This window comes from Dermacentor andersoni, chromosome 10, assembly GCF_023375885.2.
Source record: "Dermacentor andersoni chromosome 10, qqDerAnde1_hic_scaffold, whole genome shotgun sequence".
Lineage (NCBI taxonomy): Eukaryota > Metazoa > Arthropoda > Arachnida > Ixodida > Ixodidae > Dermacentor > Dermacentor andersoni.
The window spans coordinates 90,048,626-90,064,220 of NC_092823.1; the positions used below are offsets into that span (position 1 = coordinate 90,048,626).

Genomic DNA, 15,595 nt, shown 5'->3' on the forward strand with positions numbered 1-15,595 from the left:
CATGTTTAGTTTCATGTTTATTAGCGTAAATGCATTCACAATATATAGGTCAAGAACGGTATATTTTCAGTAAACGCAGCAATGTTAGGAAAATAATACATGTGATCAAAGCACATAAGCAAGAACATCAAGTGTAACACGTGTATTTCAAGAAGGTAATATTCATGCTTAGTGGGCAGATTAAAGCAAGTACGCTTTCAAAAAATGTCAAGCTACTTTACGGCAACATTTTAAGATGTAACTGGATTTTTTCGAAGGAAATGTCACTGAAACGGGCAATTTTTTCATAATTTGTTGTAACTTGTGGCAGGGCAATGTTGTTTGACTAAGCAAATGCAATTATACAGTAAGCGTGTATGAATGAATGCGTGGTAAAATGAGAGAAGTGTACCAATACTGTATACTGAACGAAGTTTAATTAGGGCTTTCATGACAAAACCAGCATATTTCCTAATTACCGAATCAATATGAATATCAAATTTTTTATTGAAATCTGTAACTACTCCTGAGAACTTTCTATGATCAACTTGTTTATTTCATTGCTTATCAGTAATTGTAAATTCGAAGCAAATACAGTTTACAGGGTGTGCGACTGGCACATTTGTGAGGAGTGATAAGGTTCGTTAAATTCAGAAACGGTGCAAGCAGCGCAGGTTGTTGTCTGCCGGGTTGCGCACGCTCCAAGGTTCAAGGGTGCAACTGTTCCACGGCAGCACCTTGTCTTGCACCCCGTGCAATCGAGGGCCCAGTTGCAGGCAGCACAGCTATACCACAGAGTATCAGGGCCTATATGCAGAGAAGCTTGGCTGAATAGAATAGACCTCTAGGTTAGTTTACCCTGTGCACTTGGAGACGTCAAAGATAATAAGATGCGACATGTAGAGTGAGGTGATGCAACCGATGAAACTGTCTACTATTGCCAATTTTGTCTTGTTTGCAGTGGTTTTGGGAGGGAGAGGGGGGGAGACAGAGGAGGAAAGACAGGGAGGTTAGCCAGTGTAAGTACCGGCTGGCTGCCCTGTGCTGGGGAAATGGGTAAATGGAATAAAAGGAGAAAGAAGAATAAAAGCAAAAAAAGGAAATCGGAAAATTCACACAGTAACGCGTTACTATGCGCTACAACACTCAAAGACGGTCGCACAATTCGCATGTCCTCAAAAACTTCAGTAAAACCCTTACGGCCTTGAGTGCCGAAGCCCGTCTGGACCAGTGTCTTAGGTTTGGGGAGATTTGTGCATATTCTTAGTGCAAAAATTACTTTATGGTATTGCAGGTATGCTCCGAAGCAGCAAGACGCATGACAAACTAGAAGAGCTCGTCTAGGGTCACAGCTACTGCATCTATGGTGATCCTGCATATCCTCTGAGCCCACTGCTGCTGAAGCCCTGCAGCGGAACGTCTTCAAGTGGGCACCAGTTGCTATTCAACAAAAAAACGAGTAAAGTGCGCCAAACTGTCGAATGGGGTTTTGCCAAGATTGCAGGCTTATTGCATTTGTTGATTTTCGCGAAAGTAAAAAAAACTGTACCGCCAGAATTTCCACGAATGTATAAGGTAAGTGCACTTCTGGTCAAATGTCACACCTGCCTCTACGGCTCGATCATAACTGTCTTGAAATGTCTACAAAGTGCACAGTGATAAATTCCCCCTGCGCACAGCACAAATATTTCTGCTGCATTCCACTTGGACGGGAAAATGTTGTGGTGTCCTTTATCTATACCAATTTAGTCTGTTCTTCTTCAGCGGTTTGTGGCCGGGATTATTTTTCCGAACTTCCACATATGATGAAGATTCGATAAATTTTCTGCACGGGATAGCACGAAAATTCCTTATCTTGTTTATTAATTTACTTTTAAGGACCATCAACCGGCAGGAGCCCCACAGGCCACCTCGCCGACAGCAGCTGCAGGTTGCAGCCTGCATGGCAGCGGAGGAGTATGCAGGCAGGCATCTGGCGGAGCAGATGCAGAACTTGAGGGAAGCGACTGTACTCATCCCAGGCACCCTGTTCCCAGGCTGCCATTGCGCATGGCATCTTCTAGCCGTCTCAACTGCGATAGACTTGAGTGTTTTTTTTTTTCATCATATGATCCTTTAGTGCAACCAGACTACAAGTATAGCTTACCTTTCCATTCAGACTGACGCTGGGTTATTCGGTGGTGGTGCTCGCATGTCTTCACAAGCCATCGAGACCTGTGCTAGCCAGTCTTTTAAGTTTTATGCAGGTAATGCATGACAGTGGCAACAAAAACTGATAGTGCCATGATGTCGCTTCAAACACGAATGCACATGACATGTTTTTATCGGTCGTATGAAATGATGATATGACCGTTTGCGGCACACAGGCGAAACAGTGGCTTCACAGTCTGATTACTGGCCCTACAGCAACACACAATAAGTTGAACAATGTGTGTTGTTACTTGACAACTTCTTTAAATATATAATTTTCATGCGTAGTTTTACTTACCGTACAATTTTGTCTTAGTGAGAGAGTTATTATTAACTGCATGTCTAATTTTTTCACATTTGGGTTAGGTGGGTCCTTTTATTTTTCTGTAACCACGTTGTTTTAATATGTACTGCTCTGCAGGGAACATGTACGCTGTGTGATCGTTTTATGTTGTAACTTAACCGCAGCAGTTTTTCGCATACATCTACTATAGAAGCACTTGAACTTGAATAGCATGCTGTGACAGCTGCTATTGCAAATTTCCGTAATAGTTTTTATGATATGTTTTGTAAAGTTTGCATTTTCCCATCTTTAGTGCCTATCTTTAGCCACAAGTGGCCGTATTATAAAATTCTTGCTAACAGCAAGCGCATGTTACCAGTGATAGCAATCTAATCTGACGTCATTGTAGTTAAGCAAAGTCTTTGATATAACTAACGTAGCCATAGACGTGGCCACTGTTTGATTACAGTTACTGCCAGCTGTTATTGTAGTTGTTACAAGAAAGATAATTGAAGTGCGAAGTATTTCCTCACTTGTGTTCTTTGCAAGGATGTGGCTGCTGTTTTATACTGGTGGTCCAGAATATGGCAGTAGTCATTGAGCAGAAATTCTATTTTGTGCTAACAGCACGTTGCATGCACAACAGGCAAGACTCGCAACACCTTTTGTACTGTGAAACCGCTGGGAGAAGGTGAATGGTTGTGCATGAGTTTCAAAAGGTCACTGTGCTCATGTGGCATATTTGTGATTTCATACTTGCCAACTGTCCATTTACAGTGTATTGGATCCCATGCCATGCGACATTACGCTCTTCTTTTGTTAGCATGACATTGTGCCCTGTGTACGTAGAGCTGTGCGTAGGAATGACTGTCATTTACTTTTATGAAAGATGACAATGAGGATGTGTTAAATGCGTTTATTTACCCCAGGGACATGAATGAATCATTTTCATCAGGGTTACTGGCACTTGACATCAATATTTACAAGTAAATGTAGAAGTCTACAACATATTTGCAAATGAATGCTCTTCCAAGGGAAAATAATGGTTCTTTCAAAAAAGAACTGTGTGGTGGCTGTATGAGAAAACTGCGCAGTGCCTGCGAGTTGTGTGTGAACAGTACATATGATAAAGCGAGAAGTGCTGTGCTTTGCTGCAGCCGAAACAGGAAGCGAGGAGACGAAGACCATTATCCTCCCATGCACAGTGCAGATGGCGGTGACAGTGTCGGCGATGCCAGTAGTGAAAGGTAGCAGTAGCAACAACAAATCAATTGGCGAACGCTTTCTGCCCAGAGAAGTGGCTATGGTATTCTGCTGATGAACTTAAGGCGTTCTCTCCACAGCTACAAAATGAAACGATTTTGTGTAGTATCACAGTCAATCATCTCCAATAGCGAGAGCTTATTGGCACAGGCTACGTGAAAGCACTGGTGATAGTTTAGCAGATGTGACAAAAAAAAACAGCACACTATTCACCGATTGCCGAAACATCTTCACCTTTGTTCCTTCTTCTATTAGGCATATATGCCTGACGATACAGGCACGTGCTTAGCGTTGCTGTCGGTGTTGTTGCCGGCGCAGCCGCCTCCGCACCCTTCTCAGGCAGTGCTGATCCTGCTGCCGCATTGTGCCGAATAAGCTAATGACACCATCCCGGGCAGCACATCCACGGAGGTACATTATACGCGATGCGCTTACTCGGGGAACACTCTGTGGGAGGAGGTAACCGTTGTCATCATCACTGCTGCTGTTGCTGCCGCCTTCATCGACATCATCAAACAAGCTGTCACCTTTATGAAGACACGAATTGTGCAGCACTACACATGCTGCACCAATGTTGGCTGCACGGTTCGGTTGATACTGAAGGGCATGATACCACTGAAGGCAGCGGAAGCGGCTACTAAGAAGCCCAATGTACCGCGCCACTACGAAGCGCATGCCAGCATGTGCAGTGCTGTACCTGCCTTCTGCACTGTGCGTGGGAGGATGGCCTCGGACAGGTGTCAAGAGCCATGGTTCAGGAGGGTGTCCGCTGCCACCTGCGTGACCATAAAAATATTAAGTCATATCTATCTGCACAAGGTTGAGTGAGTGAAGCATGGGTTATGTAACGTATGTCTACCACATAGACACGCTAACGGAAGAATATAGAGGCTGAGAACCTGATACTGCTGTGATGTGCACCTATAACAATAGCTGGTACATAGTAAAATGCCACTTTGTGGCATCCAGCAAGGTGGTTCTTCAGGAAAGCTGGTATTTAATTCGTTAACCAGTATTAGTGCTAAAAAGAGTGTGTCGGCACTTTCTTTCGCGCTGATATTCCTTCAAAAATTTTAACACCCCTTCAAGGCTTATGCCACTTATGTAGTTTCACTTATGTAGTTAAAATTTAACATAAGCGGTTCGGGCTTGAACATTGTGTTGCTGCGCCAGCTCACTTTAATGTATGCAGCCAAATTTGTAAGTGTATCAAGTTTTCCCTCTGCTCACCGAGGGCCTCGGCCGCCTGCTTACCTGCTCTCGCCAGCCTTGGAAATGTGTCCCTCCTTGGAACGACGACTCAGCCGCGTAGTCTTCCCGACGTAAGTGTCGTGGTCCTACCCCGGTCGCAGAGCATTCATGACGAAAATCCTCACGCCTGCGTCACAGATCTGACAAATGCGTGCCAAGCATCAGCCAAGCGTTGCTATGATGGGTAAATTAGCAAGTGAAGACCGATGCGTACGAGGTGTTAAGGGCATCATACCCCTTGTTACACATGAAAGCTGCCTTCTGCTCGCCTTTCGATGCGATGACGGCGATAAGCTACCGTCCACACATCCGATGACGCCGGAAATGGCACCGCGTAGAAGGAACTCTTCTTTCGCGGCCGCCTTTTCCTCCGACGACCTCGAGAAGTGGCCCAACTTGTTGCGGGTCCCGGCTTCGACGATTGCCTCTGCCACGCGTCGCACGCATTTGCAGGCTGCGTCACGTAAATCCGTCTCCTTGCTTCGTACCGAGGCCTGATAACTTCCCGTGGCGAAGAACCGCAACGCGCACACCTGTCGCTCCACGGACAGCGATGTTGCTCACACGCCTGTGAGGCCCTCCGTCGCTTCGTTGCACAGTCATTACACAGTATCTGTCGCCTGGCGAAAGTGCCACCGAAACAGGTCGTCTGGCCTGTCAAAGGCGTCTTCGGGCTCATACCCCCGGCGCCCGAGCTGTCATGCCGCCATCGCTAACACCAAGAAGGCAGTCATTTTCTATTCCAAAGGGAACGGGGGCACTTTCCGGGGAATCCATGATATTGCCTGGTTGGTTCGGCATAATTAGGCATAATTAGTGCATAAAGTCGCTTTCACGCGTCGGTTTCTGAGGATTACTGACGTCGCTTGGCAGACAGGCAAAATGTGCGCGGCGTGAAAAATTTGGGCCAATCAGCGAGGGGAAATGGCAGATTTCCAATAAAATCCCTTTGGAAAAGTTTTACGATATACCAGTCATGATTCTGAGGGACGCCGTAGTGGGAGACTCCGGAAATTTTGACAACCTGGGGTTCTTTACCGTGCACCTAAATCTAAGTACACGGGTGTTTTCGCATTTCGCCCCCATCGACATGCTGCCGCCGTGGCCAGGATTCCATCCTCTGATCTCGTGCTCAGCCGCCCAACACCATAGCCACTAAGCAACCGCGGCGGGTGAGCATCAACGTAGGTGACCAGCGTTTCATAATTGATAGCGTCCATCGTCTTCGCGCAACACGGAACCAGCGGTGACTCCCGGCGTTTCAGCATGGTTCTGAGACCACACCAACCTTTTTCCAAGGGGAGTATGGTAACGCGATTCAAAGACGGGACAAGAGAAGGCACAAAGGGACACACACAGCGCAGGCCGCACCCGAAGTTTACGTGCCATCCACGTGACGTCGGTGCACAGTCTGCCACTTCCGTTGCGCACGCTCAAACACGCGAAATTAAGAACTTCCGGACGTGCGTGTCCCCTCCCTAGGTGCGCAGGATAAACGCGCACGGTGTTGCAGACGCGTGACGGCGCATCCAGGCGCGTACAGTAAGGTGCGTCTGGTTGGGGCCAGACGTGCGCGATGGCACGCATTCGCATACACCGCACTCACCCAACGCCGAGTGGCGCCCAACGGAGATAAATTTTAAATAAAAGCATTTTATATCCCAGAAAGAAAATATTCTGGAGACGTTCATTGGCTGAAAGCTGTTACGAAGAGCTTGGCTACGCCAATGAACCCTTTGCAAGGCAGTTTGGACTACAACAAGAATAAATAAAAAGTATAATACATGATATCGTAAAATAAAGCAAAGAAATGTTTATTTACCATTTTCTAATACGAACACAGGAAATAAACGAAATAAAAAATTGCTTATGTCAGCACATCATATGCGATTACATGTCTGGAAAAAAAATGGCTGTGGCTTAGCTAAGGTTAAGCCCAGGATGCGAAGCATACTAGCCTTTATTTTAGTTGTTGAACCACTGTTTAGCCTGGCGAACCGCTGTTGCTTGGCTATATTTGGTTCGGCCAACTCGTGCGTTACTCTGCTTCGCCTTCAAGAGTGGAACGCGACAGCGTTCCCGTCGACCCGCCAAGGGGTGTAAGACAATGGGCTACGGCGCAGCGACTACGCGCCCCGCATTGGACGCGGTGAGCGTCAAGCAACGCAGCGTTCGGCGCGGCAACGAAATGTGCGCCTGAGCAAGCGACGCACGCCTGAGCCTTAGAAACAGCTCGTTTCTAAGGCAACACCGCATTCACTAGAGGCGCTTTTGTACCGCTTTGAAGCATCGCACTCGTGGCTCAGTCAGTGGACTTCCTCTTCAGCCACCGAGGTGAGCGGACGCGGAATGTCGGGCTCTTCGCGTGCGGCTTCAGCGACCCTTTTGGGCCGCGGTATCAGGTCAACTGAAAAACCAGGTCAGGACTACCAAATGATTTTACCAACGCTGCCAACAGGTGCGTCCGTTCTGCATACGGTGTTTTTACATGGTGATGTTAAAGGGACACTAAAGGTTACCAGAAACTCAAGTTAAAGTGGTAGAGCAATGTTCTAGAACGTCTAAGGCGTCAATATAATCGCGAACAGATCTTTAGTAACCGAGAAATTGAGGTAAATGCATGACACGATTTGAGACCCCCCAGCGACATTCCGGTACTAGCCCGATGACGAAAGCACTCCTCATAATTTGTGTTACTAATACTCAACTACTCGTATTAAAAATATCATTTCATTCGATTATAAGACAGAAAAAAATGCTACTTGTCTACGTCTATTCGATTCTAAGAAAAAATAACATTTTGACGTTACCCTTCAGTAATATGGGTGTTCGAAAGGTTTCGTTTTCGCTCGACTCTGCGCGCTCGACTCTGCGCCGCGCACGCTTTGGAGTTTCAGTAGTTTCGTTATCGCGTCGTGCTGTGAGAGTTCTGCTGGCTCGCGAAACTTTCATTTGGAACAAGCAGCGAGAATGCCACGTCCATGTGATGTCGTGGGAAGCCCTCGTTGCGTTCCCGCTCCGGAGAGCCGGTGTCGAGGCCACCGTCGTAGTACGCAACGACGCCGGCAGTGCGAGCCCTCAGCAGCAGGTCGCGCTCGTCGGTGCTCAAATCGCTGAAGTTGAGCCCACCATCGCGAGCCAATCTGTCGGTGTCAGGGTCCATTGCGACGAGCGTCGAAATTTGCGTCATAGAATGAAGTACCAGCTTATGGGCGTCTTGCACTGGAGTTTGAGGTATAGTAGCGGCGCCTGGTGGCGGTGCGGGAAACGACATCTGGGTCGTGCCAGCTTGGGTCGTATTGAGCCCTGGTTGTGGCGAAGCACGTTTCTAGGCCGAGTTTTGCGTCGATTCGCACTTTGTTATGCCCTGTTGCGAGTGCGAAAATGCTCGTCACTTCTCACAGACCACGCCGACCACGCTGCGAGCTCGCCGCAGCCTATAGTTTAACGAAAACGGACTCTCCGTGTGCCGTGGGACGTAATGTGGGACGTAATCGTTTCTCCTTCCGGTAGCCACCATACTCGCGCTTTCGCTCTGCTGTCGGCTCTGTCTTGGCTCTGTTTCTGGCCGCGCGTTTGCGTTTTGCGCAGAAAAGCCGTAGCGCCGTCTGCGGACGCCGTTCTACTCACCGATGGCGCAACGTCACTATGAGACCATGATGTCAGTACTCCTCGATCGGAGGGCGGGCGATTTGAACTGCGCTAGAGGTACGCGGACGCTTCAGAACGCATTTTCTCTTAAAATAAGTCCCTCCTTGACACGAAACAAGCGTTTCTAGGTTTCTGTGATGGTATTTCAACAGCCCACGTTGACTTAATAGTAACCTTTAGTGTCCCTTTAAGAGGAAGCTTTAGCTCGGGCACAACTCCGACGCGGCCTATTCAAATACATGTAAAAACGCAAAAACGTTTTTATGAGATAACCCCTGGACCGATTTTGATGAAATTTGTTGCATTTCAAAGAAAAAGTTAAATTGTAGTGACTGTTGGAAGCGGAATTTCGATTTAGGGCTTGAATTTTCTTAAAACGATTTTCAAATATTTGACCGTTTGAAAAAAATAGAAGCACGAAGTTTACAAATTCATAGCTCTGCATCAAGAACTCATATCGCGGTTCTGTAAACGGCATTCATTAGATCATTCAAAGCGGACAAAATCAATATGCCATTTTACATCTTACGTGAATTTGTTGCGTTGGTTACAATGGTTTTGCAAAAGTTGAATTTCCCTATGATTAAATTTTTTATATTAATTTGTAACATATCAATTTTGTCCGCTTTAGATGTACTATTAGATGCAATTCACAGAATCGTATTGTCATTTTTAGTGGTTGAGTTACAGTGTTGTAAACTTGATAGTTTCGTTTTTTGAAAATTTTCAATTTTTGCCAATTTTTAATAAAAAATTGACGACCTAACTCAAAAATTCGAAACCAACAGTCACTAGATTTTAAGTTTTTCTTTTAAATGCAGCAAACCCCGTCAAATTTGGTGCAGTGGTTGCCGAGAAAAACGCATTCTCCTTTTACATGTATTTAGATAGGAGCAAGCGAGCTAAAGCTTCCTCTTAAGGCGAGGCTTTACAGGGTGGAACATTTTCGAGACGCTCTTACACGGCTGTCTCTCATGCCGGAAGTGGTTGCGCTGGGTGCATATCAAATGAACCATCTGTGGGCGGTGACTTTCAAGGACGAAGAAGGGAAAAAGAGGATTATCGCTGCAGACGCGTTTGATGTCAAGGACCACCGCTGTGTGGTCGTCGACCCGTGTGACAGAGGCGTCCGTATCAAGCTCTACTGGCTCCTTCATGGTGTACCTGACGACGATGTTCGCACTGCCTTGTCGCCTTTTGGAAAGGCGACTGAGATCACCAGGGACAGGTGGCGGGTACAAGAATGCGTTGACAAAGGGTTAACCACCCGTACTGTCACTATTAAGCTGAAAGCAGGCGTCACCGCTGAAGACTTGCCCCACTAGCTGCGAGTGGCGGAAGATGTTGCGCTCGTGCACGTCCCTGGCAGAGCTCCCCTCTGCCTCCGATGCCGTGGCATCGGGCACATACGACGCGAGTGCCGTGTACCACGCTGTGGGCTTTGTCGTCGTTTCGGCCACGACAAGACCCAGTGCGTCCGAACCTATGCCACAGTGACAGGCCCGGCATTGAAGGAAGATGTCACAGATCACTTGATGGACGTGGTCGACGCAGTGGAAGCCGCAGGCGAAGGGAATGAGACCCAGCCCTCGGTGTTAACGCCCCTGAAGAAGGCAACGACTGTTAATGAAGACGAGTCATCGGACGGCTGGAAAGACCCATGGTATGACACGGTGGAACCAACTAACTCAACAGAGGTCGAGGTAAAAGAGGCCAAAGATACGTGCACATCAACAGAAGTGACGACTGGCGAACAGCATGACACTGATGACACCGTGATGGCAACGTCAAGTAGTGCACCTTCTAAGAGGCTTCACGAAGCGGCGGATGATTGATTGATTGATTAACTTTTATTTTACAGTCCTGCAGAACGCGTATTAGCACGTCGCGGGCCGCTCCCACGTCGGGACCGACAGGCCTAGCCTGCCAGCCGCATCGTGGGCCTGCTGGACAGCCCAACGTTGCTCAGCCAGGAGTGGGTTGCGGAGGGCCGCCTCCCACCTAGCTGAGCTGAGGTCAGGGTTTGCTATAGAGATACATCCCCAGAGCATGTGCGAAAGTGTTGATCTATCCCCGCAAGCAGGGCACGCGTCATCAGTGTAAATCTCCGGATATATCGCATGTAACGTGAACAGGTTGGGATAGGTTTCTGTCTGCAACAGTCTGAATGTCAGTGCCTGAGGCCTAGTGAGCTTGGGGTGAGGAGGAGGGTATCGTCGCCGCGAGAGATAGAAGTGTTTAAGAAGTTCATTATAAGTGGCCGGCGCGTCCCTACCATGCATAACTCTCTCTTCGGCCGTTACAGCGCCAGCGCGGTCAGTCAGTGCGCGCGCGGCAGCGTGGGCCGTCTCATTGAGGTTCGTGGGGACACCCGCCATGTGCCCAACGTGGGCTGGGAACCAAGTAAGCGAGTGATACTTGATTCTATCCGGACCTGCCTTACGAAGCAGCCCAAAAGCCTGTTCTGAGATCACTCCACACTGAAATGCCCTAATGGCCGACCGTGAGTCACTGTAGATGACGTCGCTGCTGTCATCAAGCATCGCCAAGGCAATGGCCACCTGCTCGGCTATCGCCGGATCTCCGGTTCGTACAGATGCACAGTTCGTGAGTCGCTGTTTGGAATCCACCACTACTGCAGAAAAGGAGCACCCCTTCCGATATGCGGCCGCATCAACAAAGCAGGCTCTACGCCCCTCTGTCTGGATCTGTTTGAGTATGGTTGAAGCTCTTGCTTTCCTTCTACCCTTGTTATATTCAGGGTGTACATTTCTTGGTATCGGCGATACGGAGATCAAATCTCGTATGTCCCGTGGTAACTGGCATTTTCTTGGTGCTTCTGCAGATGGTGGGTAGCCGAGCTCTTGTAATATCCTCCTACCGGCGGCGGTCGTGGAGAGTCTGGCAAGTTGCGCTCTTTCCTGAGCCTCTGCAATCTCCTCCAGAGTGACCTTGCCTACACTGCACACCTAGCTGGAGGAGGCGATTGGTGTTGGTGAAGATCGGTATACCCAGGGCTCGCTTAGTTATTTTCCTGAGCAACGTGTTGAGTTTGTTCCTCTCTGCTCTTTGCCATCTGTGCATAGCCGCCACGTAGGCAAAGTGGCAAAGCACAAAGGCGTTAATCAACCGTAGCAGATTGTCCTCTTTAAGGCCATGATGGCGGTTAGCCACCCTTCGGATGAGACGTACTGCGTTGTCCGTCTTGGTCGTGAGCTTGATTATTGTTTGCGCGTTAGAGCCAGTAGATTCGACCACCATGCCGAGTATTTTTATTGCGTCGACCCTAGGAATCTTGTCTCCCTTGCCCGTGCGAAGACAAATGGTGCTGTCAGACAGTGGTCTCCAGCCCATGGGCTTACGACCTCTTCTTAAGGGGCGGTAGAGTAAAAGCTCTGACTTCTTAGCCGAACAGTTTAATCCCGTGGGTCGAAGATAGCCCTCCGTGACCTCGATGGCCTCCTGTAACGCACTCTCAACCTGTCCGTCACTTCCTCCAACACACCAAATGGTAATGTCATCCGCATAGATGGTATGCCTGATGCCCTCGACTCGTGAGAGTGTTCTGGAAAGGCCGATCATGGTCAGGTTAAACAAAGTGGGTGAGATCACCGAGCCCTGTGGAGTGCCCCTTGTTCCAAGCTCCACCTCTTCCGCTATCATGTCTCCTGCGCGGAGAGTCGCTCTTCTTCGGTGCAAAAATGACCTGACGTAATCATGGAATCTTACGCCCAGACCAAGCTCGGATATCGATTGCAGTATAAATTGATGGGCTATCTTATCGAAAGCCTTCTCCAAATCTAGTCCAAGGATGGCCCGAGTGTCCCGCGTGTCATTGTCGATTATCTGACTCTTGATGAGCTTCATGGCGTCCTGTGTGGACAGACCTGCCCTGAAGCCAATCATCGTGTGGGGGTAGAGTTCCTTGTGTTCGATGAACCTCGTGAGCCTGTTGAGTATGACATGTTCCGCGACCTTGCCTACGCAGGATGTGAGCGATATTGGTCGTAAGTTGTCCAGGCTTGATGATTTGCCAGGTTTGGGGATCAGTACTGTAAGTGCCCGCTTCCATGCTTCCGGGACCTTGCCTTCCTTCCATGTCTCGTTGATGACTTCTGTCAGGTATTCTATCGAGTGATCGTCCAGGTTACGGAGGGTCCTGTTTGTGATGCCGTCGGGACCAGGAGCAGACTTGCTATTAAGCTCATGCAGAGCCCTCCTAACCTCTTCCGTGCTGATGTCTGTATCCAGCTCGGAGTTGGGTGGCCCAAGGTAGTCTGCGTAGGCGACCGATGTCCCTTGCCGGGGACCAACGGGGAGGTACTTCTCCACCAGGCTCTGCAGGACTTCCTCCGTGGTCTTGGTTCGTGTGGCTGTATGCAGAAGCTTTGCCATCACATGCTGCTGGTTGGACCTTGTGTTGGTGTCGTCCAGAAGATGCTTTAAAAGATTTCAGTTTCGACCATTCCGCATTTGACCATCAACTGAGTTGCACACCTCGTCCCATTGTTGCTTTGAGAGGGTGTGGCAGTACTCCTCTGTGGTTCTATTGAGTTCAGCAATCTTTTTGTGTAGTCTGCGATTTAGCCGTTGGCCCTTCCATCGATTGAGGAGTGACTGCTTAGCATCTAGTAGATGGGCTAGGCGACTATCCATCTTTTCCACGGGAAGGTCCGTGCATATTTTGTGAGTGTTACTCTTGATATCTTCCCTGATCTGGTCCATCCACTGTTCAAGGCTCAGTCTGGTGGTTGGAGGTTGGCGCTCATTCCTTATCTTGCGGAACTTGTCCCAATCCGTGAAGAAGAACTCCTTCGGCCTCTTAGGTGCTGTTGGAAAGTGTGTAGCGAGGATATAATGATCGCTGCCAAGATCAACAGCAGTGTTAGTCCATTGCGCCTTTGACAAATTCTTGACGAACGTTAAATCCGGAGTCGAGTCCCTGCACGAAGATGTTCCCATTCTGGTCGGAAAAGACTTATCAGTGACGAGCGTTAGGTCCAAGTCTGTAGCATTCTGCCATAACTCCTTTCCCTTGACCGTGTTGTACATGTAGCCCCACGCGTAGTGCGGGGCATTGAAGTCCCCGGCTATCACCAAAGGACTAGTCCCGGCGAGGTTGATTGCCTTCCTTAGAAGCGCTTTGAAACGCTGGCGAAGGTCATTGGGGCTACTATACACGTTAAGAATGGAAACACTCTGGCGTCTCAATCGGCCTGGTATGATTTCTATCATCACATGCTCTGCCTTACAGGTGGCCATCCCCAGGTCGTGAGTGATATATGTGAGCTTACGATTTACAAGGGTGCATACACCTCTCCTCCCAGTTTGACCAAGAATCGACTGATATCCCGACAAATTGACTTCAGCAGATAGGGTTTCTTGAATAAGGATTACATGTGGTTTTTCGGAATTGCTGCGAATGTACTGCTGCAGAGGCGCTTTCTTCTTAAGAAAGCCCCTGCAGTTCCATTGCCAAATGCGAAAAGATTCATTTGAGCCCGCCATCTTGTTGCTGTCTACTTTTGTCCCCATATTCTGCGGATGAATTGTCCCCAGTTATAGGGGACCCAATGGTAGTATGTGGTACGACATTGACGCTAGGACCAGGGGTTGGCAACATTACGTTCTCTAGGAACGATTCTATTTTGGACACACGTTTGTTCATACTTTCAGCTTGAAAGGCCATCTCGCTTTGTATCTGGGAGACCTTCTCCGCCAGTTGCCTTACGCTGTCACTTAGCGCTGAAAACATTTCGCGAATTTCTGACCTTGCGCGTCCCGGAAGACTATCCTGCTCACAAGCCACTGCTCGTTTTTTAGAGGGTCTCGCCTCATCTTGTTCGCCCTCTGCTGTAGGAACCTCCATAGGTTGGGGTGTTTCCAACGGAGCGGACGCAGGCGGAGGACGCGTTCCTCTCGCGTGTTTGATCTCCGCGATTTCGGACGTAAGCTTTTTAATAACCTCCCTCATATTCGCATTCTCGCGTTCAAATTGTGCTATTTTGCGCGCGTTTTCTGTCGCATGCTCTGAGGATGCCCCCGACCTCACCTCTGCTTGTCCTCCACGGATAATGTCAGCCCAGGTGGTTGGTCTCGACGATCCAGGAACCGGTCCTGTCTGGTGCCCTCTGGTTCTGGAACTGGACCTGGCGCGGCTGTCGGGCCTAATGCGGCTTCCGGAATTGATGCGTATTCTCATCCCTCTAGACGCTGTCCGTCCTCTGGATCTGGAGCGCCCCCGGGATATGGAGCGCCCCCGCGATCTGGATCGCCCTCTGGATTGGGAACGGCCTCGGGTGCCGGATGGGGCCGATGAGTCCGATTCTTGAGAGCGTGGGTGCCTTTCACCGGAGATAGCTGGAAAGTGTTGCTCATCCTTGAAGGGTGGTGATGGCTTGCTTCTTTCCTTCCGCTCAGCGTTGCGAGCGCGTTCTCCTCTTCTGCGTCGAACTACGTACGGCGTCTGGAAGCGTTTCTTGCATTCCTTAGCCGCGGTGAGGTGGGCCTCGCCGCATAACTTGCATTTTGGATCGCAGCTGTGTTGTTCATCGGGATTGGTTGCTCCACAACCCCTGCATAGCACTTCCTCTGGTGACGGGCAGACATCGGAGCGGTGTCCAAGGCGTCCGCAGGTGTAACAAACATCCATCTGTTTGTGGTAAAGCGTGCACCTGATCAGAGTGCCCCCATACGCAACGTAATTTGGGACCTTATATCCCTCGAATAACACAACCACAGTTCCAGTATTCTTGATTCTTTTTGCACCGAGCGCGAGTGGATTTCTCCGGTTGACGATGTTGCTGTCAATGACCTCAGGTCCGTCCTCGATTGCGATGCGCCGAATTACCCCCTTGCAAGTGGCGTGCGGCGCAGCAACATACGCGCTCACCTCATGCTGCTTCCCGGCGACTGTAATGTTCTCCACAGCGGCGTAACGAACCGCGTGTTCGTGACTAGATGTGCTGATCACCATCA

The 15,595-nt window shown here is 49.1% G+C and overlaps 1 protein-coding gene across 3 annotated transcripts in view; it reads left to right on the top strand.

Moving 5' to 3' along the window:
- LOC126544291 (juvenile hormone acid O-methyltransferase-like) overlaps nucleotides 1-15,595 on the top strand; it is a 177,196-nt gene that overhangs the window by 37,599 nt on the left and 124,002 nt on the right. The window lies entirely within an intron of this gene.